This window comes from Pseudopipra pipra, unplaced genomic scaffold (assembly GCF_036250125.1).
Source record: "Pseudopipra pipra isolate bDixPip1 unplaced genomic scaffold, bDixPip1.hap1 HAP1_SCAFFOLD_668, whole genome shotgun sequence".
Classification (NCBI taxonomy): Eukaryota; Metazoa; Chordata; class Aves; order Passeriformes; family Pipridae; genus Pseudopipra; species Pseudopipra pipra.
The window spans coordinates 1-16,023 of record NW_026991161.1 but is presented as its reverse complement, the minus strand read 5'-3'; the positions used below and the strand labels follow the sequence as shown (position 1 = coordinate 16,023).

The window sequence follows — 16,023 nt, the reverse complement described above, 5'->3', positions numbered from 1 at the left end:
GGTGCCGCGGACCCGCCCCGCTGCCCGCCCGCCGCCATCGCCCCCACCGGCACCGCCGCCACTTCCGGCCCGCGCCAAAGGCTGCCGGGGCGCGCGGCCGCATCCGGGGCGGGCGCCTTGGCCGGCCGCCATCTTGGCTCGGGCGCGCGCCACTCGTTGGCGGGGGCGGCCTCGTTCGAAATGGCGGCGGCCCCGAGGGGCTCTCGGTTCCCTCGCGGGGGGAGAGACCCAAACTGCTGTGCTTGGACAGGGGCTGCGTCGAGGGAAATACCAATAGAGGCTACTGGGTTGTGTAACAGCCTCCAACAACTGATATGCATGTATTTAAAACCAGTATATGCTAATACATAAACATGACTGACTGACTTATTTCTATTGAATTAAATTATTAGGAAATATTATGTTCTTATTATCCCATGTCGGGGGGGGGGGGTGTGTGTTGGAACTAGATGATCTTCAAGGTTCATTCCAACCCCTTAACATTCTGTTGTTCTATGATCTACTGGGTAAAATCCTTTAATGAAGCCAAAAGATCATTTGAATTGAGCAAAAAAATTATCCGGCCAGGTGTGTGCCATTCAGTGGCAGCACCGCAGTGACGTTGGGAGAATTTGTGTGTGCAGAACGTGTTTGCCTGAATTCAGGAACTGTGTGGTGTGATGTGCTCTGTGTTAGTTAATTCAGTAACTGCGTAGTGTTATTTGTGAAATGAAAACTTACTACTAAATGGCTGTATTCCCAAAGTCATGAGATAACCACTGTTTCTCATAGAGAAAGCAGCAGTGGCCAAAATTCACATTCATCCAGCTGTAGTTAAAAAAAGAAGGCTAAAATAGAATTTAAAAAGGGATGTCCAATAAAAAATGAAAGATGCTAAAGCAATTACATTTCTTTTTTGGGATGTAAATAAGTATATACACGTAGGATCTTCTGCCATTTTTCCTGGGGGATGTAGTAGGTACATGTGAGGCAGTATATAAAAGCCACTGCAAAATTAAATTTATGATGGCTTATCCTGCTATGTTAGGTGTTAAAATTAAAAGTGTTAGAAGCTGGTGTTTTGGGTTATATTCAGGACAGCTGATGACTAAGTGCACGAAGCTGCAGATATCGTTAGTGAAAAGAGACACTGCCGAGAGCCCCCAAGAGTCAGCATATAATATAAGTTCTCTGGCACAGAGCAACTACACCTTAGGCCATGCTGCTTTTTTTAAAATTATTGTTTTAATGCCTATTGAACTAAAGGCCCAAAAGCGACACAAGATGGCGCCCGGCACCGCAGGCAGAGCCAACCTGAACAAAACCCCGACTGCCAGGTTTTGCACTTGAATTCAGTTGAATGAGGATTTCATTACCTTTCATGAAGTTTAAATACCCGTTAGTGTAGTTCTGATGAAAGATGTCGACATGAATAGCTACATAGCTAATGAATAGCTAATTATCCCTGGGACAGTTCTCTTGACTAACTGCTATTCTTTCTATTCTTACAGGTGGTGAGGTCCCAGTTGATCTATAAGGGAATAAACTTCTTGTGGAGCTAAAAGACTCAAGCATGGCTATATTGCATTTTCTTATCTTGAGGTTAGTGGTAATGATGGGAAATGAAATAGTTACCACAGAGAGCCTATTTTCTTTAAAATACTAACCTAGATGTCAAAGAGAAGGATTTCAGTACAAATTAATATATGGCTTGGCAGTGTGCTAAGTGTAAAGCCTGCATTTGCACTTAAGATTCTGAGGAAAAGGGATTGGAATGTGGGACTTATTTCTACTTAGGAAGCCTGTCTTTTCTCTGAACTGTTGCAGTTGGAAAGGGAGGAGGGTTTATGATTTAACCAAGCAGGTTAAAAGACCCAACCATGGGTCTTCTCCTCTATATTAAGCATAGGCCTGAGACTATGGTTATGAAGAGAAGAATGTAGAAAAATTGAGGAGTTATTATAACAAACACAAGGCCTTTGAAAGCTAAGGCATAACACCAGACAAAGTGATTTGTAATATTTTTTGGCTAGATCCCAATCTGTATAAATTCAGCGTTATGCTTAACCTTTGGCATAGTATAGGAAAGGACACAGCAAATAGCTCAGCTGAGGGTTTGATTGGTTAGTTAGTTTTAGCAGCAGCTCTTTGAGGGGGGAGGGAAGCGACTGTTCTCAGCTTTAGAAGGGTTTCAAGCTAAATTCCAGTCATGAGGACTGTTAATAATAAGGGGAAAGAATTCGTGAGAACTGGTAATAAGGAGAAAGAACTAATACTCTGCATATTGAAATGAGAACATATACCTGGTGAGACTTAATTCAGCTTGCAAACCACAGGAGAAAATAGAAGTCTGTTGAATCCAAAAGAAATAATATTTAATGAATAGAATCAGAGAATTAATCATGGGATTTTGTAGCATTAACAAAGAAAAAAACGTTTCACTTAGTTTTGTCAGGCGGCGTATTTTTGTAGAAATACCGGGTTTATTTTGAAGGTAAAACAGAAAGGCATTGGGAGCAGTGGGGCTGGCTGCTCCATCAGGGGCAGGAGCCAAGCACGATAACACAGCTGGTAGGGCAGAGCCTCACTGCCCACAGTACCTGAGCAAAGCAAGCAGGGCACACCACATTCAGCCAGGATGTACAGGCAAGCAACAAAGCAGGTCCAAGGTCAAGCTGGGAAGGCAGTCCACAGGTTAGGGTCAGGTGCAATGAGGAGAACTCGGGTCAGATATAACCTAGTGATTGCCATACAGGTCCATACTGGTAAGAAAAGACTGAGCTAAAGCTAAGAAGTCAGTCTATAACTCCAGGTCCTGATGAACATGGCTTGACACAGTCATGTCTGAGCTGGAGACCCATACTCCTAATACATAGGTCAGGCATGGTCTGAAGCCCCAGGGCTCAGTTTAAGTGGGGCTCCTGAGCCCTTGCAAGTTGGGCAGGTGGGGATTGTTGGCCTATTAAGGCCTGTTCCTGCACTCAGGGTCCTGACAAAGTACATAGGATAAATGAGGGCTGACAGTAGGAATCAGAAGGCTTACTTGTAATCTTTGAGTCAAACAAAGTTTTCATAAAACAGTATTAATGAAAGGTCTTCCCTAGACTTAGATTATGGCCAAAAAGAAAAGCAAAAGTAGAAGACCTGAGATAACTACTAAAACAAAATTAGTTGGGCTTCCAAATGGAAGGCAGAAGCTGAAGAACAGAATGCATTTTGCATTCTTTTGGGTGGATCTTTATGTTTATGTTTAACATAGTTGTACTAGGTTCTCATTGACAAGTAACTGAGAAGGGAGACTCTATTACAGAGACATTTCTGTCAAGACAGTATTTGCCTTCCCCTTTGTAGGATGCTGAGTTTTGATTCAACAGGAACACCATGTTCCCAGATCTTTTCCTTCTTAATCATCAGTCTAAACTAAACACATGGCTAGAGCAGTGGGATCCCTACAGACTCCATATGTGCTTGGATTCGAAGGAGAAATCTGGCATAAATGAGGAGAACAGGGCATGAGTGCATGTGTTGGTCCTATGAAGATCATACCCAACCTTAAGCCAAGAAGGTTAGACTAGTTTTAGCTTAGGGCTAAGCTGAGGAGTGAGGGATGAAACACAGAGCTCCTTGAAAATGCTCACTTGCTGGTTATGGAGAAGGAAGGCAACTGAAAGAAAGGAGGATAAGCTCCCATCTCTTCCTTATACTTGGAAGGTGGGGCACAGAAGAGCAAACTGAAGAACCACTGCTTTGATCAGAGAAAGAAAACACACATGGAAGCCCAAGCCTCACACGACATCTGCCCTCATCTCCAGCTGGGCAAACTCCCCTTTGTGTTACAAGAAGAGTTAGTGCTGTGTTTATAAAGAAATGCAGAAGGGAAAAGTTTTTCAGTGAATCTGAAGTAACAGATCTAAAAAACTGAGGAGGCATGTTGGGAAAATGCCTTTTTTTTCCTTTTTTTTTTTTTTTTCTCAGAACAATGTTTATAGTACTCATGTGAATTTTTATCAGTGAGTGCATGAATGCCCAGTGTTTTTGCAGCTTGCAGCTGTTTTGGTTGTTAGATGTAGTTGCAGTGAATTTCATAGTATCCTGTTGTGGTGTAATAAGTTGTTTTGATCAGTTTCTTATCATTTACTGTGAGTCAAAAACAGTAGTTTCCTTCAATTCATATGTTTTATTTCATGTTTTATGAATCCTTATTTTGTGTTTTAGAACTTTTGTTTCTTCTGAAAGTAAGGCTACAATCTTCTGATTCCCTTTTTTTTCTCAGGTGGTTATTTTTCTTGTACTATTGTCTTTCTTTGAACTTCTTTGTTGGAAACATCTGTTTTCTCAGAGAGTGTACCACATTTATTTGGGAGCATGTAAGACATTTTTCTATATGTTGGCATTTTTATATTTTATGTCTTCTCCTTATGAATTGAAATAGTATATTTGCTTGGTTTGGCTACACTGACCACAAAAAGCAGAGATATTCAGTAAGTTGTGTGTAATCCATGGTGATCTTTTCCTCCTTTGACTTGCTTTGTATGCTTTGAAATGTTGGGAGCTTAAATTACCTTAATCTTTAATTCTCAGTTCCTGAAATTCTTCTACACTTTGTTTGTTAGCAGCAGCCACATCTGAGTTAAGCTTCAGGCAATCATGTTAGCCAGGTCCTCTGAATACCAGCCATACTTTGTTCTTGGTTCTAGAAATATTTACTGTCTTTCCAACAAACTTTTTTATATTTACAAATGGAATAGCTATCTCATTCTCCCAAACATCCACAGTAAACATCTGTCAAAGGAAGACTTACACACTACTACCCTTTGTCAAAGTGCCTATAAAGAAACTAGTCTTTATGAAGAAGGGCCTTGGCATTTTAGACTGAACTCTTAGTCTTCATTACACTGATGCTCCTTGTTCATTATTTACCAAAGAATATAATCCTCATGTCTACATTGTCTGTGGTAAAACAATTTCAGCAAGAAAGAGATAAAATCTTTGCTTTTACGCTCTGTTTTCAGCCAGTTACAAAGTGTCTTCAAAGTTGAGCAAGAACTGACAAAACACACTGAAGGAATATGGGCAGAGATGGCTGATGACTGACTGTTTCTCTCTGTGGCATTTATTTAAACAGAGGACAAATACATTTTTTGCAGAAGCAATGCAGATACTGATCTCACAGTAGTCGGGTGAGATCGACGGGGGACTGGGTTGGTTATGTGTATTATGGTAGGGAAAGAGATCTGTCCTGAAAGAATTTTGGTCAAAGAGTTTATGTTATGAATTGCATTTCAGCAAAACCATTATTCATTACAATTTCTTGTTTTTAACTAAATCTGCACAAATAATATTTTAAAAAAAATCCACTTCCAAAGCTGCCATTAAACTCCCGAGAATTCTGCTCTTCATTGATTTCAACTGAAGTCTGCTCATACTGCCAGAAAGGAACAGTTACTGAATTTCCATGCTGAGTTTGCTGCTGCCAACATGTTTGGTCATGTAAACAAGTTCACTGAAAAGTCGCTCATGCTAAAAAGAAAAACAGATTCACAACGAGGGATCTGCAGGCCAAAAATGCTGGGTTTGGTCAGATGGCCTAAAAAATAGTAAAAAAACAAAAAATCCTCTCTGAGAGTCATTCACTGGAGATATGCACTGTTCCTCTTTCTTCTGTCTATATAGATATTCCAGGGGAATCATCTGACCACCTGAGAGAGTGACAGCTCCATCCTCACAAGAGGAGGTTGCAATGACACTCTTGCTTTTCTTTTTAATTTCCGCTAATTAACTCTATGATGCTTATGTGAAGGAAGTCAGTCATGCCGAAGAATGGTTTTAGAGAGATTTAGTTATTGTCCCTTCTGAGATTCCCAGTTTCCAGGCTGTACCTATCTTGCTTTAGACTGTGAAGGATGTGCAGCAGGGAATATCTGTATTCAGACTTTCCTGAAGCATAACTTTCTTTTACTAAAGAAACACTGAAAGAACACAGTTCACATTAGGCCTTTTCCCAAATTCAAAAGATCCCAACTTTTTTTGTGTATAAACCAAGAAGAAGGTTTGGGGGGGGGGGGGGGATAGACAGGATATTGTTTAAGATGTGCAGAATCTAAGCTTTCATTTAAAAAATAAAGGAGTTTGTATATATATGTGTCTGGTTTTTAGGAACCTCTTCCCTGTGTCCTGTTGGAGCTTAGGAATTAGCCCATAGTTACCAACTTCTAAAATATACTGTGAGAGGGACATGTGTAAGACATCCATCTATGCCATGTGAGAGTTGATAGGTTGTTAGTCACAGAAAAAAAGACCAGAACTCCCCCTTTCCTACAGAAGTATTAATATCTTCTTTTTTATATCACTTAAATTCATTCTGTTCTTAAAAGCTTTATTTTTTATTCTCTAGAGCACTTCAATCACCTAGTGTTTAGTTACTTCATAATATTTTATTATTTGAAGATTTTGTACACAAACCATTGATTTGTCCCTCAACCGGAATCTTATGTGGTTTTATTTTCAGCACTGTTCTGCGTATTCTTTGCTTATCCTTGAAACCTACAATTTAGGTTTTGCAAATAAATAATGGAAAGGATTGTGTTGGGCACTTGTGAGTGACTGGTACCTAAAAATGTTACACAGTCAGTCCCATTTACTGACGATATTTATTTAACCAAAACTGATAGCTTTTGGTGTTCTGGTAATAAACTCCATGGTTCAGTTCCCTGTTGAGCTGCCTGCCTGATACAGCAGATATCCCTTACAGTTCTCCCATTTTTTTGTATTTTCAGTATTCCTTCCTGGTCCCTAAAGAAGGAAAATCGAGGCCTGGATGAAGAACAGACTTGTCTGAGGCAATGGGAAATCACTGCCGGAGGAAAGCAGAATGACAGAAGTACCTGATGGTTAATCCAAGCATCACATTTGGAGAGCACCTTGTTACTCATGCAAGTGCACAGGGAGAGCTGTCGGCTCAGCATGAAGGGGGGAGGCTTTCATACAAATTTCATCAGTTGGAAGTAAATCTTCATCCTTTTCTGTGTGGAGGGCTCCTATTATTTTTCTGTTGTCTAGTGAAAGATAAAAGCTAGCTCACTGTAGTTGTGAAGCTTTTAACTACTCACCTAGCCCCGTACCTGAATTTGCCTTTTTCTGAAGCCCCTGCTAGAGGACTGTACCAGAAATCAGCACAGAGCCCCAGAACAACTCAAACAGTTGAACGGAGATGTTAACAGCAGTTGGTGGTTACTCTCAAAGGGAGAATGTCAATAATTTATTAGTAAGTGAGTATTTGCATTTCATTTAACAAAAGCACACTAAGCAGCATTTGTCAGCCTTTAAAACAAAAGTCCTTTGTTCCTTACTGTGCAGAGTTTGTAAGCTGCTGCTCTTATCATGCCTATATGAAATGAAATTTCAGGCGGTAATGCTTACATCGTGCTCTGTCATGAAGACTGCTTAGAGGCGGCCAGCATGGGGCTGGTGGGTGAGAACAGCCATGCAAAGCTGGGAGCATAAGAAAGAATGGCAGAACATAAGTTGTAGATGCCCCTTCTCTGGAAATCTGCACAAATGTGACTCCCCAGAAAAGCACAACTGTTAGCCAGCAACACAAGATTTTTGTTGCTGTAGAAAAGTGTGTGACAATTGGTAGCTCTCCCTTCCCCAGCTGTGTGGAGCAATGGTAAACCAGTCTTTTGGGGCTATTGTCATTGATATCAAGTGGAGATGATTAACAAAGAAGAGCTCAGGTTTGAATTCTCTCGAATTTGTGTAGGTGAGATCCTTTGACAAGACCCACTTGCCTATTATATCACATTCTCCCCCACCTCAATCCAGGCCTCATCATCTTCAGAAGATGTCCCACAAATTGTGGTCAATCTCTCTGGCAGCTTCTTGCATTATTGCAGAGTAGCCACCTGAAACCACTGTCAATTTTACCCTCAAGACATCTGCGCTAACTTCTCTGACTTGTGAAACCATTTTCTAGAGAGAACTCTGTAGTCCAAGTAGCTGCAAAATAACTTTAGTATATGTGTTTGAGATTTAAAAAAGGGTGGAGGTATGATTACAAAGGTGGAGATTTCTGAAGAAGATCTCCATGTAGTTGAAGTGTTGGTGTGGTTTGCACTTTGTATGTGAAATAAGGAAGGGCATTTCAGTGAAGGCTGGAGAACGGAGCCAAGAAAGGCTTTCAAGTTATTTTGACTTTTTTTGAAAGACAACATGCCTGCCTGTACTAAAATTTCCTGTTCATCAGGAATCCAGGGTTGCAGACCAGGACTGTGGGGCAGGAACAGTGAACAATGATGATTTAAATAAGCCACATACAAGGCATATATATTTATGAATTTATATTATTAGGAATATTATACTGTATATTGTTATTGTTTACCTTGGCTGAACGCCAGGTATCCATCGGGTCTGCGCCCTGCCTCCTCCCAGGGGAGAAGGGAGGAGGAAAGAGGGAAAAGGAAAAAAAACTGCGAAACCGAACCTGCTGAGAAAGGCGGTTTAATATTTACACAGAGAGGAAAAAAAACTATAAACACTATACACACAGAGAAGAACTAACAATACTTCCCCATGAGAATGCTCTCCTCCTCCGAACAAACGGCCCGACTGTTCCACGCAGCTACCTGGAAGAGAGAGCCTTTGCTTCCTTCTCATTTCTTTTATATCTGAGCTGATGTAACATGGTATGGAATACCTTATTGGCACAATAGGAATCAGGTGATCTATCTAGTTCCTTTTCCCTCCCAGGGAGGGTAACAAACCTATTACAGGAGACTTGTGTCCAACTGAATTTCTTCTCAAGAGTGCAGCTTTCAGGCAATACAAACCTCTTATTGATCTGACAATTCCAAAAGACAGTACAAGGAAGGCTTTGCTTCAACATTGAATGTGAACACAAGGCAGCTGTGTTCCTGGAAGAGCGTGTCTGCCTCAGCACCATGTCTGGTGCTCTTTGCCCCAAGGCCTCTTTGCCTGCTGCTTGAAACACTTTTATGGCAGCTTCTTGGCAGGTCCAAACAGTTGTACAAGTTCTTTCCTCTATTTTAGGGTGTTCCTCTCCCTCTCTTATTTATCCTGCCAGGCCTACATATTGAACAAGAATCCCACTTAATAGGCTTGGTGCAAAGGGAGCGGTAACAACCACTACATAAAGTGCTGAGTGTTCAAGAAGGGCCTTCTAACCTGTCTTCCATCTGATTTGTTGACATTGTTTTCCCAAACAAATAAGTAAAAGAGGGAGTGTGTATGTACCTGGTTTTTTTGCACAATTTCAAAAAAATTGCATAGATGGATAGAACTCTTTAAGACACTGAACTCCTATATATGTTCTCACTCAAATAATAGAAGTTGTGTTCTGATGAAGGGAAATGCAATATGGGCTTATCCCCTATCAAACAATGGGAATCTTCATAGGCACAAGTTATGACAAACTTTTCATCCACATGAAAAGCTTTCTTCAGAGGTGGTACCAGAAAACTGAGGCTCAAGGCAAGCAGGCTTCAATGGTTTAGTCACTAACAGTCCTTCTCCCTGCCAGAAGCTCTGAGGGAAGGGAAAATCCCAAAGGACAGCATTGGCATCGTATGTTCAACTCTAAAGGCAGCTCTTGTATATGAGGTATATTAACATGAGGCACAGAAGTGGCCTGTTCAGAGACACACAGAACCACTAGAAATATTTGCAGTGATCCTCTCTGTGGAAGCGTCCCTTTGAGCTGTCAGAAAAATGATTGGGAAGCACTACCTGTCCAGACAGCTCCATAATGACACTATGGGATTATAACATCCTGCATTCAGAGATTCTCATTGCCTAGGCTTTATTTACAGACTGACAGGCACTGAGTATGTGAGATAAGTTTAATAGCAAAGCGATATTACAAGTATTAATGGAATTTATCATCCATGCAAGTGTCTTACATGATCTAGGCAATTTGAAATATCTGAAAGTTTGTGATTCTAAATGAGCTATCTATCCCCCTTTACAACCCTGAGAATCTAGTAAATGCTCAAGAGCTATAACCAAATTGTAGGCTCAGTTGATTTTTCCAGGTTTTTTTGTTTGTGGTGGTTTGGTTTGGGTTTTTTCTCCCTTTTCCCTTTTAGGCTACAGCTGATTATCTCCTGTTTTCTGTAACTTACTTGTTTCCTGAATTTCCAAGTCTTCTCTGCGTGACCTTCTTCCTTCAGAAGGGCTGTGTGTAGTAGGGGGTAGAAATGGGATGTTACAGGACAGAGAGTGTTGGTAACATGGAGGAGATGTACATGTATAGTTTAATCTTTGGATATGAAATTGGAATTTGAGCAAGAAGGGGGGAAAAAATCCTCTTTTGGTTATTGAATATTGAGATCAGATAATGTTTCAAAATGCACTCTGAGTGGGAAATAGCCAAGGATAGGGATGACTGGTGGAGCAAGGCAGGTTATATTCCTGCCTTCAGTACACTAGTAAGTAGGAGTCAAGTCAGTGCACCACTGATGCCTAAGTATGAAAGGTTTGCAAGCAGAAAAGGAACAGCACCAAACTCATAGCAAGGCTTTCTCAGCTGTGTGTCTGGATTAGCACCCTGTAGCATCTTTAGTTAACTTCAGGATAGCTGTAGCATGTCCAAAAGATCTGTTGACTGTCCAGGGGAAGCTTTTGGTAGGATTGGGGTTGTTTCAAAAACCTTTTCTACACCTTGTTGATGAAGCTTGAATTTACTCTGTGAGTGCATTACAGGCAAAAATGGGGTGTGTCCTTCTACAACATGCTTGTATGCTGGAGATACTATCAGATGGATTTGGTTTGGGTTTTTGTGGGTTTTTTTGTTGTTTTTTGTTTGTTTGTTTGTTTGTTTTTAATATGCTACAGTTAGTTGGCTTTGGAATAGTGCTTTGGAAATGAACTTTGGAAATGCTGTTCTGCATCTATTCTTTTTGCACTTGTCTATATAAGTCTATACATTGTGGTAGCTTTTGAAAAGATGGAAATTGCTGCCCTTCCCAGATAGCAAAAAAGACAGTGTCTCTTTATGGGACCATGCAGAATCAGCAAGCACAATGGCCTGTGAACTGTTAGGGAACTCTTAAGGAAGCATTTAAACAAAACAGGAAAAGGGTCCTCAATCTTTGGAGCCATAACCATGAGAAGAAAGTGCAAGTGATGGTGTGTCCCACACCGGACTTCTATCTTTCCTGTTTTCTCAGTTTTAGCAGTTTAAAAGGTTCAGCTGTAGCCACAAACAACTCATGGAAGTGGAGGACAACTGGAATGAGGATGTGTTGTTTAGATCATCTGGAACAATGTGCTCCTAACACGAGGCAAAGATAGATGTAAATCAGCAAAATATGGGATAATAGTCATAGGATTCATATATGTTCAGGTCACTTTATATGACTTTATATGTAAGAGTTATATGTCCATGTTGGTCTTATTTACATTCATAATTTTAAAACTAGTTACATCATAAAAAAATAATTATAGCAATGCAAAATATTTTATTTTTCTTTTGTGGAAAGATGGCTCATTTTGCTGGGAACATGCTCCCAGAATTATTATAGGCACTTAAAACTACCTGATTAAAAAGCTCCAAACAGCCATAACCACTCTGTTAGCGTGAAACTGTAGGTAGAGCAAATCTCAATGCAGCCTAATCCTTATCCAAGTCTCAATCCAAACCTAATGCACTGTGAGGTCACCCAGATTCTTTGGAGAGCAATCTTTCAGGATTTCCTTGCACACAAAGTTTGAATCATTTTAACTACACCGAAGCCATCACCTAAGTAAATCTCTGTATGTGTCTGTAATGAAAGAGTTTGTGTGAACATTATTTCCATGTAGCTTGTTGTCATAGTAGAAGGCAAGAGAGCTATGGTAACGTAGAGCAGTGCAGTCTGTGTCCACACTTGGGTTTTGACTAGCAAAAGTAATCCAGTTTAAAAAATCTGCTCCGACTGACACAATTATACCAGCACAGGACTTCACCATCTTTTGCATCTTGGCCACATGTTTTTTTTGTGGCTTTAAATTCTTTGTTTGCTGATGAAATGCTTTTCTTGGCTTATGAGCTCATACAGTCTGCCCCGAAAGTGCTACATGACAAGCAAGGAAACTTGGCAGCCAGACCCTCTCTTCCTTCCCTGCAGCATGTACATTCATCAGAGCTCAGGATAGCCAAACTTTTGAGCTGTACAGAAAGTAAGACGTACGTTCCCATAAAGGTGGTTTCCTTGCAGTTTCAAAAACCCTCATACTTATCCTCTTTTCATGACTGGAACAGAAGAGCTCGCTGTGCTCCCAGTGTAACAGGTAGCAATCTAAGCAGTGCTCCACTGGGGCTGGTGGGAGCTCAGGAATCCCTGAACAGCCCCGCAGTGGCCCATACAGGGCTGGTCATCTACCAGGCATTGTTGTCACCTTATTTTGGAAGGTTTTTGAGCTCTTCTAGCTGAATTCTTTCTCCTGTTCTCTACAAGATCTCAGAAGTACTGATGAATCTCAGTCAGTCCTCACTAATCCTTCTTTTCTTTATAAAATCAAAATACTGAAGCATAAATTGCGTCAGGTGAGTGAGGGAGTAGTCACGTGGGTGAACTGTGCCTTCCCCATCCCTGCTGCTGCTGTGAAGTGGGATTGCCACCAAAAGAGGCAACTTGGTGCTTTCTCTACCTGGCCTCCTTCTTCCAACCTCTTCACTGCCTTGAGCAACTATAAATGGGTAGGAAGAAGGATGGTGATCCAGACTAAGGAATTGGTTTGGGTTAAGACTAAAATACTGTTGTCAGCTTTCTGAGTTTGTTTTAGTCCAGCTCAATTCCTGGCTCCCCGATCCTGTTCAGGAATGGCCACATGAGCTGGGCTGGTGTGGCAGAAGGTGAGAATAAGTGGCAGTTTTTGGAGGGATGGCATCTCTAAATGCTGATTGAGCTGACTGTACAGTGACAGTCTGATTTCCAGTTGGCAAGGCCTGTCCTGTTCCATCTCCATGGACAAGGGGTCCTTCAGAGCAGTGTGGTTGGGCAGCATCAGGCACTAGAGGGGCTCCCTCTTGGGAGCCTCCATGACCGGATCCCTGCAGCAGCCCTTGGCTGGAGTTAGCCATGGTACGTTTGAACTCAGACATCAGAAATGAGCTTTCATCCCCAGTACTAACCTTCACTGATTTATCACTTAAAAGCTGCTAGCCCAGAGTACATTCAGAAAAGTTTCCAGATAATAGCTGAGGTTACAATATGTTTTGCCAGAAGTTCGGTGAAAACCAACCATAATTTGTATAAGCTCAGCTTTACTCACACATGTTCTCTAGTGAACCACTTGGAAGAGAAGTCCTACCTGGCCTTTTCATGAATCTTGCAGTGATGATTCAGTTGTAGATATAGCAGAGACCTGAGAAATGGCAGCTTATCATGCTTCTCATGCATTTCTCTCTAGCTGCATCACTGATGATGACAAGTTCTGGATGCTGTGCAGTACCAGGACCCTTCTTTGAATCTCTCTCTCAAAGCCAAGAAGCTGCACGTGCAGGGTTTTTCTTGTGCTCCATCCTCTTGTGCTCCAGTCTTGTTCCAGCAGTGCCATGTTAGCACATGATCTGACTTGGCGGTTTGACCGACTGGAGAAGGGGGAGACCTGTCCTGATATGGAAGGCTCAGCCCTTCCTCCTGACCGTCCACAGTAGAGTAACATCTGTCCTGTAATAATAAAAAATAAAAATAAAATGTAAAAAGCTTGAACTGCAGGCAGTGAAAATCACTTCGTCATCTTCTTTCCACTCATGACTTCTGCCAGATGCTGAAAAAATCACTCATTGAGACAATATAGTTAAATAACTAATGAAGTGGAGATGCCTCGTCTTATTCTAAAATGAACTTCCATGGAGTTTCACTAACTTATGCCACATTGCAAGTGCCCAACCTTGTCTGAGCCTCTGTATTTGTTGAAAGGGTTAGAAGACAAGGTGTGAGAGGTTCCAGCTAAACAAGGGAAACCTGCTTTGACCTGTAGCTGAAGCTAAGATGAAGAGGAAGATAGTTCTGGTTGCTGGAGGGCTCAAGATCTTAATCAACCCTCACCCCTTTAATTAGCATGAAGCAGCTCATGAGTTGCAGCTTACAGCATTGAGCCACAGAAAGTCACAGGAATAGTCAACTTGCTCCCGATCAGGAATTGCGTAAACATTACCCTGGGGCTTAGTGTGGTCCCAGGTTTGGCATTGCCTGAACTAGCTCTGCAGTGTAAACAGAGGATTGTAATTCATTTAAGCAACATGCAGTAGAGTGGCACACCAGATGAAATGTTTCCCACATCTGCAGTTGTTCAAGGGTTAAGATCCAAAAAATGCAGTTTAAAATGAAGGCATTTACCAGCCTTCTCCTTCCTAAGAGTGAATCTGGTCTCTGATACATGTCGTTCAAGTTTGTCTATATTGGAGCAAAGCAAATTCCTCCTTTTTAGTTCCTGTTCTTCATTTCCACAGGAGGCAAGAATGCTCAACACCTCTTAAAACCTGCTCTTCCATATCTGGAAAGAAGTTCATAAATATTTCTGTCTCTGCAGACTGTGATTTAGATTGACCTGAAGCTGTGGCATTTCTCAAAGAAAAAAAACATTCAGAAAGAAGTCATTTAGGAAGTTGGCTTCAATAATCTCATGTTTCAATAAATTCATATTCCTTTCTGATACAAATACAGATTTTGAGCTTAATATACTGATGCAAATTTTAATAAAGTTTAAAATAAGTCTAGTGAAATGATAGCTGAAATAAAGCGCTAATACTGGCAAAACGAAACACTTCATAACAGGAAACCCAAGTCAATTTGTTTCAAGATTCTTACATAATTCTGATAATGTTTGATAAAGTCTAGTATTTGGACCTTTTTGAATCACAGGTTTTCCCCAAATTACCATGCTTCCATAAAATGTTTAAATATCAGCAAAATATTCTGTAGCAGGAATCATGCTATCAAAATAGTTACTAATTCTAATTACATTGATTAATGAACTGTGCAAAATGTGTGAATGTGATTAAGATAAAAAGTGTTCTGTAAAATAAAGAACAGTAGCAAATAAGATGATGGAGAGAAATAAACATACATATTCCTCAAAGCCACCACAAATAGAGAAAAAGTGCTATGATACACATTTTCAAAAACCATTTGTATGAGCTTTTTGCAGGTGACTCCATTCTCTGCCTACTTTCCAATACACCCTTGGGTCAGGATGACTTTGCTGTTCATATGAATAACAGCAGGAATGTAGAGCAGACTAAGTCAATGACCATTTTCATATTTCTTAAGGCTTTCACCTTCTTTTCTTTGCATGGATGCTTCTACCACTTTTCTGATACTCTGCTGAAGTTATTACACCGCATTTGTTGTGGCACTGTGAGTCAGCAGAACTCACCGAGCAGCTCCCACTGAACAGGGCTCCAAGCCCAGTTCACAGAAAGCGTCATCATAGAAGCATCATCTGCACCTCAGATCAGGATTGCAGGTACTGCCGACCCCCCTCTGAGGGATGTTGTTATTGTAAGGGCCGTGCTTGGCATTCCCAGAGAGACAGATTAAAATGTTTGGGCTGAAGTGGTGCTCATTTCAGCTGATGGGGAGAAACAAAGATGGGGAAATTATACTTGTGCTGTGAGATAACCCCAGCAATTGACTGAAAGATTCTTCCTCTCAAATGAAGCACAGAACAGCTGCCTCTGTGTTTAGGAAAGCCCAACTCAAAAATCAGTATGCCAGCTCATGCTTGCATTGCCTGCCTCCTTTTTTGCCTCCCGCAAAAGGAAGTTAAATAAGAAATAGCCGTTACTGAAACTTCAATTTAATCCCTACAGGTACTTGCCAAATGATGGAAGAAGGAAGATACTTGGTTTTGCAGTGAAAACTCATGTTTTCTTGGAACCTTTTTTATATGAAAGATGTACTGAAAAACCGTTTTCGATAGCTCCAGTAGGAAATGTTAAGTGGCCACATAAACTGTTCTTCCTTAGGAACTAAAACCACAGGGCGCACCCACGGGCCGGGCCGGAACCAGTGAGGGGCGCTGTCCCTTTAAGGCGGC

The 16,023-nt window shown here is 41.1% G+C and overlaps 1 long non-coding RNA gene across 3 annotated transcripts; it reads left to right on the top strand.

The window, feature by feature from the left end:
• Positions 1 to 200: 200 nt before the first annotated feature.
• LOC135408833 (uncharacterized) lies at positions 201 to 14,914 on the top strand. 3 transcript variants are annotated; one of them, XR_010427857.1, is made up of 3 exons: positions 201 to 320; positions 1,491 to 1,581; positions 14,435 to 14,914. It is a non-coding gene; the product is annotated as an uncharacterized LOC135408833 (long non-coding RNA). The 3 variants fall into 3 exon arrangements; XR_010427858.1 differs by lacking the exon at positions 14,435 to 14,914 and adding an exon at positions 13,390 to 13,646; XR_010427859.1 differs by lacking the exon at positions 14,435 to 14,914 and adding an exon at positions 4,992 to 5,100.
• The last annotated feature ends 1,109 nt before the right edge of the window (positions 14,915 to 16,023 follow it).